Source organism: Strix uralensis, chromosome 11, assembly GCF_047716275.1.
Source record: "Strix uralensis isolate ZFMK-TIS-50842 chromosome 11, bStrUra1, whole genome shotgun sequence".
NCBI classification, from domain to species: Eukaryota; Metazoa; Chordata; class Aves; order Strigiformes; family Strigidae; genus Strix; species Strix uralensis.
The window spans coordinates 17,525,829-17,540,984 of record NC_133982.1 but is presented as its reverse complement, the minus strand read 5'-3'; the positions used below and the strand labels follow the sequence as shown (position 1 = coordinate 17,540,984).

The 15,156-nt window shown below is 46.5% G+C and overlaps 1 protein-coding gene across 6 annotated transcripts in view; it reads right to left on the bottom strand.

Moving 5' to 3' along the window:
- AKAP13 (A-kinase anchoring protein 13) overlaps window positions 1-7,691 on the bottom strand; it is a 224,487-nt gene extending 216,796 nt beyond the window's left edge. For all 6 annotated transcript variants that reach the window (XM_074881090.1, XM_074881091.1, XM_074881092.1 and 3 more), the window contains exon 1: window positions 7,479-7,691. The gene's annotated coding sequence lies outside the window, so the exon portion shown is untranslated. The remainder of the gene's footprint in view (window positions 1-7,478) is intronic.
- Window positions 7,692-15,156: the final 7,465 nt, after the last annotated feature.

The window sequence follows — 15,156 nt, the reverse complement described above, 5'->3', positions numbered from 1 at the left end:
AAACCTTCAGATCAGACTACAGAAACTGTTTTAATCTAAGTCACACATAAACTCATTCATCTTCAGTTGGTTTTAAAACAATTAAAAACCAGCACTCCCCAAGTACAAAGTGCAGACTTTAAGATGACCAGTGCCATCAGTACTGCAGCCTTGTTGCTACAGTGAAAGATTTATGGTAGCAGGGAACAAAAGAACAACAAAATTCATCACGTAACATCAGAGATACATCACGTAAGCCTCACTCCTCAGCTGACTCACTAAGCAACATTAACTCAAAAAAAGAGAGCAAGTCCCAGTTTCGCTGCCATCTTACTTGTGGGTTTAGCAATTAGGAAGCGTGCTGTGCACCAGCTCACGTGACAAAAGAAATTGCTTTGTCTAAGGGTCATATCTGGCCATCCTGTCTCCCCTACCCCCCAAAAAAATAAATCATTTCTCCTCCTCTTACTTTAACACCTGCTTCCTCCATCCGAGCATTCATTGTCCCACTGCTATTATGGGACCGAAGGCTTCAGCATCCCAGAGGAAACTCAGGAGGGAAACCAGTGAATAAAGTGAGCAAGACTCTCATTCTTCAGCAATCTTACGCCTCGGCATCCCCTATTTTCCCTCTCTTCCTATTGACAGCAGCTTCCAAGATTCAGCTGGGTGTTGAGATCCGCACATGCCGGGAAGCCAAATGTGCCACACATCCTGGTATTGAACCCACCGTGCCCACGGACACCAGTGTGGACCATTTGCCTTGCTCTTGTACCTCCCCAGTGAACCACAACCAATGCTGTGGGGCAGGAAACAAGGCTGGACAAACCATGGCCTGACCCAGCACAGCTTTTCATATGGTTGCACCGAAGGGAGGGACTTCACACAAGCAGCAGCTCTGTGCTCCCCTAAAATGTGGCAGGAGCAGAGCAGCATCCCTCCTGCAGCCCAGCATCAGAGACACAGAGAATGGAGCCTTTGGACAAACCCATCCTCAGCATCAACTTCCACTACGGGGTTTTTATCTCCTGCAGGAGGTCGCTGTGCAGATTCGCACACCCCCTTTGGTCTTCCCTACACTGAAAACAAGGATACCTGCAAGAACACAACGAGTCAGCCAGCATCTGAGCGTGACATGCCAGGTGTGTTAATCCATGGAAAAAAAAAGGGTGAGTCAGTGGTTTGAGTCTGAAGACAGTCCGGTTTAGAACAGTCGCTTCGTGCCAAAACCCTTGTTTGTAATGGTTTTATTAACTGCAGCATTCAGACTCACAGAGCAGTTACACCACTGGGGGCAGAGACACGTTGGGAAAGAGATTTACTTTCCCAAGTAATTTTGCCAGAAACCTCAGATACAATTTAGATGAAGCTACAAAGTACGTCACAGGTTTTAACATAACTTACTGCTCCAATTTGCATTAGTCATGGGTGATAAAAAGCACAGGGGATTCAAATATGACACATTGGGTAGTTTCTCTCAACACAAAGTTTTGAACATCATCATCAAATGACATACACCCTTCTGCTTTAAAATGACCACCTTAAATCATGCTCATGGAGAATAAGTCTCACCAAAATTCAGCCTTATATTTAAATAAGTAATTCGTCACTTATTTTATTTTCCCTCCCACTCAGAAATAAAACTTGGAGTAGCTGCTAAAGAAGAAAATCCTTAAATCCTTCCTTTTACACTGGATCAGGCTAATCTCAGCGGTGCTGTCACACTGTAAATAACATCTCACATTAAACAACAGTTTGAGGAGATAGCTCACCACGTATTTTGCAAATGTAATGTTAAGTTTACTCTAGCCACCTGAACGAAGTAAAAAAAATACACCAACAGACTAGAAACAGTCAGAAGCTACTCTGGCAAATGATAAACATTTTGCATAATCTGTTAGGAAATTTCACAGGTCCTTGAAACTAAGATGCAATGAATCAGTTGCAACTACCTGTGCTTATATATTTTAAATAGTACCTAAGAGCAACTACACAGGATCCAACTCACCAATATGACTGATCAACTGCCATCCCATGATTTACAAGGAAATCAAAAGACAACCTCATGCAAGGATCAAACATACAAGAAAACTGACAGTTCAGTTGCTACAGCTACTAATTAAAAAATTATCACCTGTTTTGGAAAGACAAGAGCAACCAGATGGGAAAATAATTTCTTGTAAACAACTTATGGAATCACCAAAAAAAATTTTGAATGAAGAGACTGGATCATTTTGAAGAAATATAAAACTGAATTCCTGGTCATTATGAAGGGAAATGAGATTCAAAGAAAATACAAGTGGTCAATAAGGATTAACTTTGCCAAATGAACCCCTGCTACAGCATTACAAGTTAACCCATGAAAAACCACCATTCTGGATGTTGCAGCCAAGGCCAAAATCCAAATCCTCTACGAACCGTGGAAGCCCACAGGGTGCACACCAGCAGCAGTCCTTGCAGCGGCTAGAAACCCTGCAGGAGGCTGCCCAGGGGCACCAAACCCAACCTCACATGCAAAACATGCTTGGAATATACTGTATTTCAAGCCCTCAACACAAGTGCTGTAGGAGGTGCTGACAGTATTTTGAGGGGTATTTTTCCCTTACACTTACTCCAACCCCAAGCACAATACTTGAGAAGTTCCCAACGCGCCTTTGTTACAGGTCGGCATTTGAACTGCGAGAACTACATTGCTATGCCAACAAGGAATTTAGCTTTTTCTCATCCATAATAAAAATCACCCAATAAACTCTTCAGCATCTGATTTTTAGGGTTTTTTTTAAATATATATATAAAGCAGTCTTGTTAGACTGCCTGACCATGTCACAACATGCAATCCATTACAGCTACAACAGAATTAAAGCTTACTTTTTTCAAGGTATCACACTGCATACTTTTTAAGGACTGTTGACTACTTAAAAATATTTGTGATTACACTTTCTTTCACTGTTCCTCAACAACTTGGAAGCATACCTAAAATGGTTATAAAGAAAATTTTTAAAAAGATATTATAAAAATGGCACGGCTTATTTTTGCAGAAAAGATATATCTTCACTCTAGATAGAAATAATTGGAGTCTTAGAGAACTTAAAAAGGCAACAATATGACTTCTAACTCACTGGCTTATCTTAGAAACACATCTATCTCCCTGGTCGTCTTCACATGCTATAAAACAGGGACGGGCACCACAGTCAAATGCTGCCTTTGTAATCGGAAAAGCACTTCCAAGGGTGAAGCTCCAGGAGCATTTCTCCTGGTGGAAGCACTGGAGCTTTTGCCACAACAGCTGCTCATGAGACCACAGAGATGTGAGTTGAGAAACTGATCCAGGTAAAGAATGAACTCCTTTGCTGAACTAATCCAAGGTACAAACTGTACAGGAAAAAAAAATCGTGTGTTCTTAACTGGAATCCATTTCCCAGTCTGGTTTGCTGAACAGACCCACAAATCCCAGCATGGTCCAGTTGGTGAACTGGAAGAGGCTGCTTACACCAATGCACAAAAGAGATCACAAAATTAAAGTCAGAGTTTAGGATGACACTAAAAAAGTTTTACCTATTGCATGCTTCTACCAGCTGTCTCTGGAAGGACATTAAACTGTTTACAAGATTTGTGGCGTCGCAGCATATTCGTCATGTAGACATCAATAGAGGAGTCACCCTGTTTCCGTGACAAAGGGCCATAAATATATAAAGATATATCTTCTTGAAAAAGATCTGTATAGCTTGACTGCAGCAACAAGTTCCTGGCATAGCTGCTTTCCCTGGAGCGCTGCCATTATATTTCCTTATCACTAACCAAAGTAACTAACCGGCTAACTCTCAGTGATGGGCTTTGCCTTCCAGATCTGCATAAAGGTCATTTGCAAGGGAGAAAGGCAGGTTTAAAAAAAAAAATAAAATAAAAAGATGACATTATGCCACATCCCCAGCTTTGTTTCCAAAAGTAACTAAGAAGTGCAATGCCAGGCTGCAACACCACGACTGAAGTGTGTGACTATTCACTCAGTACAAGGAGTGGTCAATTCCCTCCTCACAGCAAGACTGTTGACAGCTGTTTTAGAGGAGAAAAAAAGTGAACCATGACTAAGCTATTCATAAAAATCTCATTGCATCTAACACCCTAACAATAAGTTCTGATTTTGAAAAAATGCAGTGCTTCCTGGAAGTGACTGTTCAGGTGGTACATGCCATTCCTGAACTAGGCTCCCAGCTGGATTATATCCCCCATGGCAAACCCCACAGCAGCAAAGCAGAACTGTATCTACACCCAAAGCCACCAGTTGCTTCAGAAAGTCATTCATTACCTTTATCTATCCTACAGGTGATCAATGCAAGCAAGCACACACATGAGCACTTGGCGTCGAGCAGCACCCAGAAATCACAAGCTGCAGGCTGCAAGGTGCTTCCCATCCCAGCTTTCCACATCCAGCCTTTCATGTGTCTGCAAATAGGATGCTGCTTACATTATCCCCCGGCTGGAAACCACAGAAACTGCCAAATCCCAGGAGGCTGGTAAAACACAGGGGCATCATCACTCAGGCAGGGCATATCATGCCCTTACAGCCTCCTGGACTTTCTAGCTTTTTGCTCAAGTTTTTAAGTTCCTAACACTGCCTTCCACCAGTGGAGCAAAACCAAAACCAAATAGTTCCTCCATACTAACCAGGTACATAGTTTAGTTTACTTCAGGCTATTTATCACCTGTGTGGGGAACCCTTATAGAAATAACATTTAATAGCGCTCAAGCAGATTGCAGAGATAACCAGCTACAGCAGTAAGTAGAAAAGCTTCCAAGCTGCTTCAAGGACTGTTTCATAGGCCAGTGGATCACCACCAAATACCAGGCAGATGAAAGTGATACGTTGGTGTCCTGGAAACAGAGTGGAAAAGAAATAGGTACAGCAGGCATGACAGCTTCTACTAACGATTTTTTTTGTTAAGTAGTTCTCTATTAAAACTTATTATGCCAGCAGAAAATTATATGAAAGCACCCACTGTCTTTGTAACACAGGAGCATGTACACACCACCAATAAACCTACCAGTGTTGTTTTCCTCTAGTATAATTTATTGACCGCTGCCTTAATTCATGCCTTGGATAGAATAACCAGATTCCTTTAACAGTACTTAATCCACCTCTTAGCACAGGAGCATACCCTAGACCAGAACACAGCTTACTCAGGAGCATATCCTGCTGAGAGATTAGTAGCGAGTTCTGCATAAACCCGAGTCTCAAAGCTTCCCTATATAGGCTGTGTTTAAAAACATCCATCATCGGACAGTACCTGGCAGAGCTCTGTTTCTATGAGAAGCTTTGACTTCTTAACTACATTCTCCTCCTTTGATGCTGCGAAGCTGTAAATCAGGAACATCGAGCTCCTGCCTTTCTCTCCGGCTGCAGTCCCTGGCTGGACTCTGTTACTTCGAACACGCCGTGTCCTCACCTCTCAGGCTATGCCGGCCATCCCTTGGTGGCTGGAGCCGGGCAGGAGATGCTGGCTGGAACGCCGTCACGCAACGCAGCGCATCCATGCTACCTGCAGGAGACTCGTCATTCAGGCTACCTACAAAACCTGTCTGCCTTGCAGAACTCAACACCCGTGCCCTTCTAGCAACAGCCCCAGGCTAGCCTGTCTGCCCAGCACCGGGCAGTGCTGGAAGGCCAGACAGGAGACATATTAGGCTCAACCCATGAACGCGGAAGACAGGTACATGCCTGACCTCATGCCAAGGGACAACACCTGCCCAGACGATCCCCACCTTGCCTAACGCACCCTTAACCTGCTATCAGGCTTGTAAAAAACAAACACCCAACCCTGAGTGGCCAAGCAACACATTGTCACCATGGAAGGTCACAGCCTGGACCAGAGTGGCCCAAAGCACAGCAAGAGCCTTCTGAGCAAATGCTCCTCCACTTCAGACAGCAGCTTCTATCCACAGGCACGGATGTTATGAGGTTAACATCAATCTACTCCCACTACTAAGGTATCTATGTATAAAAATACACCTCCTCTAACACAGTAATAAATGAATCATTAGTACCTTACCTTTAAGGAACTATGTGGAACTTGGTTCACCTCTGCAATTCCACAATAGCTCAGCAAGGGTGTGCGAAACATGAAAAACACACCCAGCAAGGGACCGATTTTAAGCTGAAGACTCTCACCACAAACAGAAGTAATGTAGCTTGGCCCTTTGAAACTGATTAGATTACATTAGCCAAAACTGCCAGCACACAAGACATTCACGGATCTCAGACCAACTGTCTAAACTCAGCTCTGAAGCTACATGCTTTACATATTTCTACTGCATCGCATATCTCCATGAGTACCTAAAGTTTTACGGCTGACAAAGATTACAGAGAACACCACAGCGACCAACTGTCCTACAGGAGTACAGCATTTCTAATCCCTTTATCGAGTCTCTATCTGATCATCCACAACAGAATCGGTACAGCACACTCTTCAAAAAAAAAAACTTTTAAAAATCACTTTTTTCCACTTCTGAGCTCCAGCTAACGTGAAGCCCCATAAAGGACACTGGAGCAGAACCAATTACAGAGGTCAGCAAAATTGATCTCTACTAATCCCAACTCCTTTATATGACTTGCAGGGATAACACAGTCACAGAAGGTGGATTAATAAACCCCGACAATTTACAGGTTAAGAAACAACTACCCTTTCACAATCCTCATCCAGAAGCTCCCGCATTTGCTTCAAAAGAAGAGTGTCTCAGCTCGAGAAGGAAAAAACATAATAATTGTATTCTCAAGCAAAAGAGCGAATGCATAAAACAGGCCCCACGGCGACGACCCTCTGAGTAACTTCAAAGGCCCACTGAGACCCGAAGGTGAGGAAAACCAACACCAGTCTGTTGCTTCGGAGACTCGGATATAAAGCCCAGATTACTTTCTTTACAATAAATTGAGATCCAAAGTTGCGTCAACGAGGCTGGAAGGGTTTGGGTTGGTTTGTTTCTTTTTCAGATCAGGATATCAATAATAGCGAGGAAGTGGAGGGAGGTAGGGGGCCAGGGTGGGCGGGGGTGTGTTGGGGGGTGTTGGGGTGCTGGGGGGGGTGTGCCCGGGCACACACTCGGGGCACCCTCCCCGCCCGCCCCCCCCCAGCAGCGGGGGGACCGCGCCCGGCCCCGGCCCGCCGCCGGCCCGCAGACAATAGCGGCGGGGAGCAGCCGCGCGAGAAAAAACGTAAAATAATTTAAAACCAAACAGTAATAACAATAAAACGAAAAGGAATAAAGACACGCGAAGGAGAGAGGCCGTCCGGAGCGGCTCCACGCGAAGTTGCGCGGAGAAAAAGCCCCGAGGAAGAGGAGGAGGAAGGGCGGGGGAAGCGTGAGAGGACGCGGGAAGGGGAGGGGGGCTCCCTCACCCCCCTCCCGGGGCAGAGACCACCCCCCCCGCCCCGCTGGCCCCTTCCCCAAACTTTCCCCCCCACACGCACACCCCCCTTCGCCCAACTCCGGCGGGGCAGACTCACCGCGGGGGCCCGGCGGGCGGCTTCGCCCCTGGCAGCGGGGCCGGGAGGGAAGGGAAGGGAGAGGGAAGGGGACGGGGAGGGGGGAAGAGGCGGCCGGGCCGGGTGCTCTCCGCCCGGGGAGGCGGGCAGGAAGGAGGGCCGGGGGCTGCGGGTTGCAACCTGAGAGCAGCGCGGCCGCCGCCGTGCCCGCCCCCGCGCCCGCGCCCTTCCCGCCAGCCCGCATGCGCCGCCGCGGGGCCGCGCGGAGCGGGGCGGCCCCCGGGGAGCGGGCCGGGGCGGGGGTGTGGGGGGGTGGGGGTATGGCGGAGGGTGGCACCGTCGAAAACTTGCTCGGGAAGAGTTTGGGCTGCGCTGCCCCCGCCGAGGCCGGCTGGGAGGAGAAGCCCGGTGCGGGGGAGCGCCGGTCCCTCACCTGCCCGCCCGTCACCTGCCGCCTGCCCGGCCCCGGTGTCCTCGGCTGCCGTGGGGCGTCCACCCACCCATCGACTGGTTTAGAATATGGTGTCGCCGGTGTGAAAGGACACGGGCAACTTATTGTGCCGCGGGTTTATTTTTATTTGAGGGGGATACTTCCCACAGACCAAACTGCAGCTTCAAGGGCCTGTTTTGCTTGGGGTTGTGCCTCTTGTGTTCCCACCTCCGGCAGTTCCAAAGCCTCTTCTGGTGCTGAGGGCACAAGCTGTCCAGCCATGAATGTGATCTGCTGCGCATCTGTACCTACCACAAAATCTAGCAGCTCAGCTCGAGCCCCACCACACCAGCCCACGGCCTTGTCCCGCTCCTCACCGTCCTTCCCCAGTTCCTCTACCGTTGTGTGAGGTGTGTACGTTTGATCGAGGAACATCTCCCACACCATTCCCACCCCTTGCCCTGGAAAAAGGGTGAAAATGGCAACCCACCATTAGCAAACGAGTTCATGTGGCCTGTGGTCCGCATGTGGCCGGGCTTGAGGAGGCCCCTGGGAATGAAGATGCATGATCTGTTGTGGTGGTAACTTGCCTTCAGTTACAATTTTTCTTGGAAGCTCTTTGGAAATGTGTACATGTGGTGGCCCAACGTTTTCACTCGGCTTAACCTACTGCGGACATGTATATCCCACTAGCCTTGGCCGTGGCCAGGTGATAATGTCCATAAAGACAGGAACAACACTGAGTTTAGCATGTGTGTCCTACCCCACTGAAGCTGGGCAGCCTCACCTCAAGACAATCAACCCCAAAAACACTTTATAATATTTTCCAGAGATCTTGCCACTGGCCAGAGCACTGGGCAAAGGCTGCAGGTAATTCCTGTACATCATGTTCTCTCTAGGTAGAACAGAAATAACAATACTATGTACACGGCAGAAGATTTTCTGCTGAAAACCCTGTGTGTGAACTTGGCATTGTCTTCCAAACTAGGCACAGTTGATTCAGTTTAAAACAACTGAAATAACAAAAATGCTTTCAACACTTGTGCAATGTGGGCATTTTGGAAGCCAGCATCGTATGCCCTTTTCAACCAGGTGGTAAAGCAATAGTTTTTCTTACGTGGCTCCAACAGGGTATGGCGTATGAGAGCAGAGAGACTGGAAACACATTTTCATTTGCCTTCCTCCCACCCCTATAAGAAGGTTTTATGAGGCAGACCACTTGGAAGTTCCCAGATTCAAGAAGAACGATCAGGCACAGTGATGGCTCAGGAAAGAGCACCATCTAGTGAAAAGCCACTTCTTGCAGAAACTCTGTCCCCTACAAGTCTCCGACCAAACAATGACTAACCCAGCCCAGCCCAACCTACCTCATCGCATCTGAGGCAATCATGAGCGAGGTAGCATGGTAACAGATAACAGATGCCTAAAATTTTCCATAACACACACACCAAGATCTTTAGCTCTACCCTCTTGGTTGTCCATCAAGGGAACATTTCTTCTCTGCTTGTCAACTCCAGCCTGGCAAGTCAACGTCTGTCTTCTGCTGCCTTGCCTGGAGCTGACACAGCCCTGGTCTTGCTGTAGGGGCCCCTCAGCCATGTTGTGGGGGTCAGAAGCCCCAAAGAGAGGGCTCAACCTCCCCGACTGAGTCAGTACCCAGCTGCATACGTGCCCATGCATATGGGGTCACATGTGCCACTCTTGCAAATAGTTTGGAAATGCTTTTGGGGAGTCTTTTCAGCACCAGGGTGTACAGGTAATCTGCCAGCAAGGCTGTCCAGGAGCATTTACCGTAGTCATAATAATCTAAACCAGGAGGCAAGGAAATTAGCATGGAAAATATTGAGGAAAGATGATGCAGCACCTTAGCACCAAAGCAGGACGATCAACTGATGGGCCCCATTCATCAAAGGTTTTACGGCCCTTTCAGTCAAGGAGGGTGAATCAAAACACAGGCAGAGAAAGTATAATTTTTCCTATCAGAAATATTCCCTGCCAGAGTGGGCTTCTGCAGCTGCTCACATATCCCCAGGGTGCCAGGTGCTGGTGGTGATTTAGGAAAGGAACTAGCAAAGGTAGGCAGGACAGCTCCCCAGACTACCAGGGGATCGGACAGAGGCTCAGTTTAGATCTGAGCCCAGGTCCCCCTTGCCTGTGGGAGGGCTTGTGATGAGCCAGGACCAGAGTCCAGTGAGCATCTGCCACGAAAAGGCTGTACCAGCTACTTCAGGTGCCCAGCCTCTACTCTCAGCAGCACTTAATATATCTTTTTACCTCTCCCTTCCCGAAGATGTAGTCTGCCCTCTACTTTTGTCTTTAAATTGTTATCCACCCCCAAATTCTTTATCTCAAAATATCCTGTCTGCACCCACATATAACCACAAACCAAAACAGAGAGGCAGTAGATGAAGGGAAATTTGTGCAGCAGCTTTGTGGATACCAGCCTCCTGACAAATCATTTGCCTTCAAATCGTCTCTGACACTGGTTCCCCTGGGTTTCACCTTTTGCCATACTTCCAGGTCTGCTTTTCAAACACTATATAAAAATAATGAAATATATCAGATGTTCTTTCATTGCCTCTTTCAGGTTTTAATTTGTCACAAGCTTTGCTGCAGGGCTCCCTACTTCTTGCTAGGGAACTGGATTTAAGTGCGAGCTGCACTCGTGAATGAGACTGGAATTTGGATCTGCACAACATAATCTGAACATTTGTGTGTAGTGGCATGAATTAGCAATATGAGCGCATTGTTCCCATTTGCTGGAAATTAGCTGTCCTTGCAACTGAATAGAAAACAGAGTGCAATGTAATGATGGAAGCAGCAGCTATTAAAGATTTGTTTTCATCATGTTTAAGCAGCTACAAAACTGAGACACTGAGCATTAATGTGGCTGACAACAGCGTGCGACATTTTCTTTGTGTTTCTACTTGTTTGAAGCTGGTGCCTGGTAGCTGAGATAACAGCAGCTACACCTGAAGAGATTTTAGTATAATTTTCCTTCTTCAAACTCTACCAATGTCATCTCTCAAGTCCTGTGAGCGGTACGGTCTTTGCTGCAAGATTATGAACTGTGGCTGAGAGCAGCCTTCAGGAAAAGTTTCCCCATTCCCATGAACAATGTATCTCGGGTAGCATGTAAAAGTTCTTAGTGTGTCACAATCATCAGACATTGGAGTTTGCCCTTAGGACAGGAGATAGCCTGGAATGGGTGAACTGCAATAAAACCCACCCAAACCAAAACACAAAAACTTATGACCTGCAATATTAAATTAATGAAATCAAGGAAAGTTCCCTGGGTTCTTCTTCTGCCCCTCTGTGGGAGGTTTGTGGGGCTTTGGTGGGAGGAGAAGGGGTACAGGCTTGCACCTAGATGTCACGCACTGCATACCTCAGCTGCTCATCACTGTTCTTTCTGATTATTTCTCAATTCTGGGAGGCAGAGCTTATCAGTTGCTCATGCAGATGTCATTTTAGTTAGTTGCTCAATTGGTGGGGCACATCTAGCAGGTCCTCTTTTGCAGCTCATGGGGCCCCTCCATGTGCTAATAAGCTGTGCTAACACCAAGCTCTCCAAACTCTCCCTTACATATATCATTGGAAGCCCTGATATAAATACTGTCTTTTTCTTCTGGTCGAAAGTTTCCAGTTACTTATGTTTAAAGGACCTGAAATCAGGAAAGGGAACATCTCTGCTGGCAGCTGCATAATAATCTTATTTCACATAATCACATTTCACATCACATTTGCTTTAAATGTTCTCAAGACCAAAGAAATCATCTGGTGAGCTCCATGTTGTACCTGCACCTGCTGCCTTGCTAGGTCTGTGTGTGCAACTTCCAAGCAGTTAACTCAGAAACAAGAAATAAAAGCAACTGGAGAACGAGAAGAGCTCTACAGTTGGCTTTGCCATCCTGCAGGAATAAGGTGTGTGCAGGCGTGTTGCTAAGAAGGTGACATTTCAGCCCCTTTGCCCTCCTCCTGCCTGGGCTCAGAAATAATAGTAACTATAACAATAATAACTCACACAGCCTCTTACTGCCTCCGCCAGCCCTTTGGAGATCTGACAGTGTTTGCTTGTCCCAGCAGAGAGCCTCGAGCCGTACCTGCAGACTCGCTCTGCGTTCAGCCCTCTCGGATAGATGCTGGATAGAGCAGAAAGGGAGGGGTGAAAGGAGACTCCCAGGCTGCAAACACTGTTATCATTAAGCCTTCTGGGAGGGTTTTCTCTTGCACTTCGGCTTTATACTTCATGCTTTGTCAAACGACACTGTTAACAGGCGTCTGCTCTGGCCATCCTGTTCTTTTCAATAGACCTTTTAATTTAATACTATTCTATTTCTGTCTTCAGTGAGGGTTGTTGTCCAGTTACGTGCAAAGCAAGAGATAGGCAAATCTATCCCAAAAGGCTTTATTGAAGTATCAGAAAACATCCATCAAATCAATTTATGAAACTGAATTATGTGGGACCCCAGGAGTAAAAAATGACAAACACAGAGAGTTAAATTGATAGCAGACCAGGATAAAAGCTTTTAGTCAATGCAGGCTATAAAATTAATCAAACGCAGTATACTCCCTAAAAATTAGAGCAGTTTCCTCATCCCCTGCACTCTACTCAATTTCAGATCTAAATAACATACAAAGTAGATTAAAATTAATCAGTACAGCAGATCCCACAGTAAAGCAACTAATCAAGAAAGCAACACATGCATTTGTAACCAATTATTTATTGCCATCACCACGTGTGGCCAGGATGTGAACACATATGGCATCCCTGGCTTCTCTTGAACAGATGCCAGAGCTGATGGGTGTATTTGCTTTTTGTGTGAGGCAGTAAGAGAAACTGTCAGCGTCTAGGTCACTTGGAAATATTTGCTTGAATCTTGCAAATATTGCGAAGGGTGAAAAGGCCAAAATTGTATCTATAGTGTGGATTTGCAATGGTATCTTTTTCTCTGTCTAGGACATGAATGCTCCATCTCTGACATCCACTATTCGGGTCTTCTCTATAGGTGTGTATGGCTTGGATGAAACCTTCCAAGCTACAGAATATGAGAGAGAGTCCTCCAGGTGCTGGGAACCATTAGCCCATAGGTGATAGCCAATATTTCCAGCTTATCCAAACACGTAAACGCCATCTCCCATTCATATCCTTGCATTAAATACCTGCCCAAACTTTTCCTATTGACGTTCATGAACCTGCCAAATCAAAAAGAAGTATCAAAAGAGATGCCTTCCTCAGGAAGGTGATCAGAGAACATGTGTGTTTCACAGACACCCAAGTGCAGCCTAGGAGCTCACATCTTGGACTGTCGACTTCAGGCATATTCACAAAACCTGTGGGCTGAACATGAACTGCTTTAAAAACTGCTCTGGATTTCCATCATCAGCCGCCCACCAGCTGTTTTGCCAACACCTCTCTGTTACAACATGTACCTGTAGCAGACTGTGGTAGTTGGCTTCATATCTTGAGAACAAAGTAGACTCCGTTTACTGAGATTTCCAGTGCTAGAAAGCCAGCAAGTTCCTCTCCTTGTGCACGAAGCCCCATTTTCTCGCACACAAGTTCTGTACCCGTTGCCAGTCAGCCCAGCTCTGCAAGATGACAAACACCCACCAGATGGTCCTAGTACTTCTGCACCAGAATTGCTGATGTGCACAGGGGTCAGCAAAATGCACCGTGCTTTTCCTCGGCTTAACAGACTTCCAAATCAGAGAAAAGTACAAAAGGCCATTGAACATCTTTGCTCAGCAGCACGAACAGTTGGCCTGTTAACAAGTGCAGACCTCTTGTGGCAGTGGGTTAAAATAACTTCAGTTCTCAAGAGGGGAAAAGGAAGCTGCTCCACCATGCACTGTAAACCATGTGGGTCCTAGAAAATCAAAGATATGCTGCCATAAATCCTAATGCCAGGTGGAACTATGGGGACTCGGGCATTCACTGGATGTCGTGCATGTGTGCAGCAATGAAGTATGGTTCAGCATGATAAGCATAATGTTGTGACACATGAGGTGCCACTGGTCATCAGCTTTTATTATCACACTGCTTCCCTCTACCCTTCCTCTGAAGAGTTAATTCTAAATATATACAAATAGCACATGGATTTGGGAGGGCGGTTGTCCCCGCTGCCAAAGGAGCTTCTCGAGGAGAAACCAGGCTTATGGATGCTCTTCTATCCACATTCCAGACCAGGAGAGACACCATAACAGCATCATTTCTCCCTTCCCCTCTCTGCCTTCAGTTGCAATAGCTCTGGCTGCTGGGGGAAGCCTGGGCTTGGCTGGCTATTTGCAGCAGGCGCGAGGGACATGCTGTGAGGTGGACACACTGTAGTGTTGGCATGCTGGCTTGTCAGGGTCTCCCCTCACTCCTGTAACGCTAGATCACTTCTCAGTCATTTCTTAACAGCTTGGGCTAAGAAGCCCATTACATCGGCTGTGTCAAGAATGGGATACGGCATCTCTGGCATCCCAGGCTGGGCAAGTTTTGTTTCACAACACACACTGACGTGCTTTTGTGTGGAAGGGATCTATTTCACATTAAGCAGCCGTCATACGGTATTTTTGATCACCACCTGTAAGCAAATCCAAGCAAAGCTCATTCCAAGGTCAGCTGGGTATTTCTGCAGACTTATCTCCAGCCTTGCAGGCTGCAGAGCAGACCACCACACTGGCCATTTAAACCTCCGATAGATCAAACAGAGACAGAACTGATCCAGACTGGCAAGAAGGAGATTAGGATCAAACAGCCCACTCCATCCCTGCAGCTCTGTATTGACAGGTGTCCAGGATGTCATTACAGTCAGCAGACGACTTCAACTAATGAGGTCTTTGTCTTCACAAATTTTTTTTTATTTATTTTTTTGCCAACACAGAGCAGTTAAACCATCCTTAGATATATTTGAGCTTGCTCTTAGTGAAGCTGATTCAGTATATCATTGCATACTTGCCCCGGGTGGCGAGGCGGGCAGGGGCCGTGACAGCGGCTATCTTGGGTAACCTGCCAGCCTGGAGAATTTGTTTGTAACTGATTAAATTGCCATGTCATCTGAGAACTTCAGCAAAAGCTGTATTTCCCTTTTCATTAACTTCTCCCTCCTCCCACTGTCTGCCTGGGTTAGCCAAGAGCAGAACGTAACCTATGTGCTTACAGTAACAGATCAGAAAGTTGAGAGGCACCTCATCAAGCAAGATCGCTTGACAGAACAGGAGATCAGATGCCTCACATAATAAATATCTCAAACATAAAAACCCCCTTGATTCTACACAGAT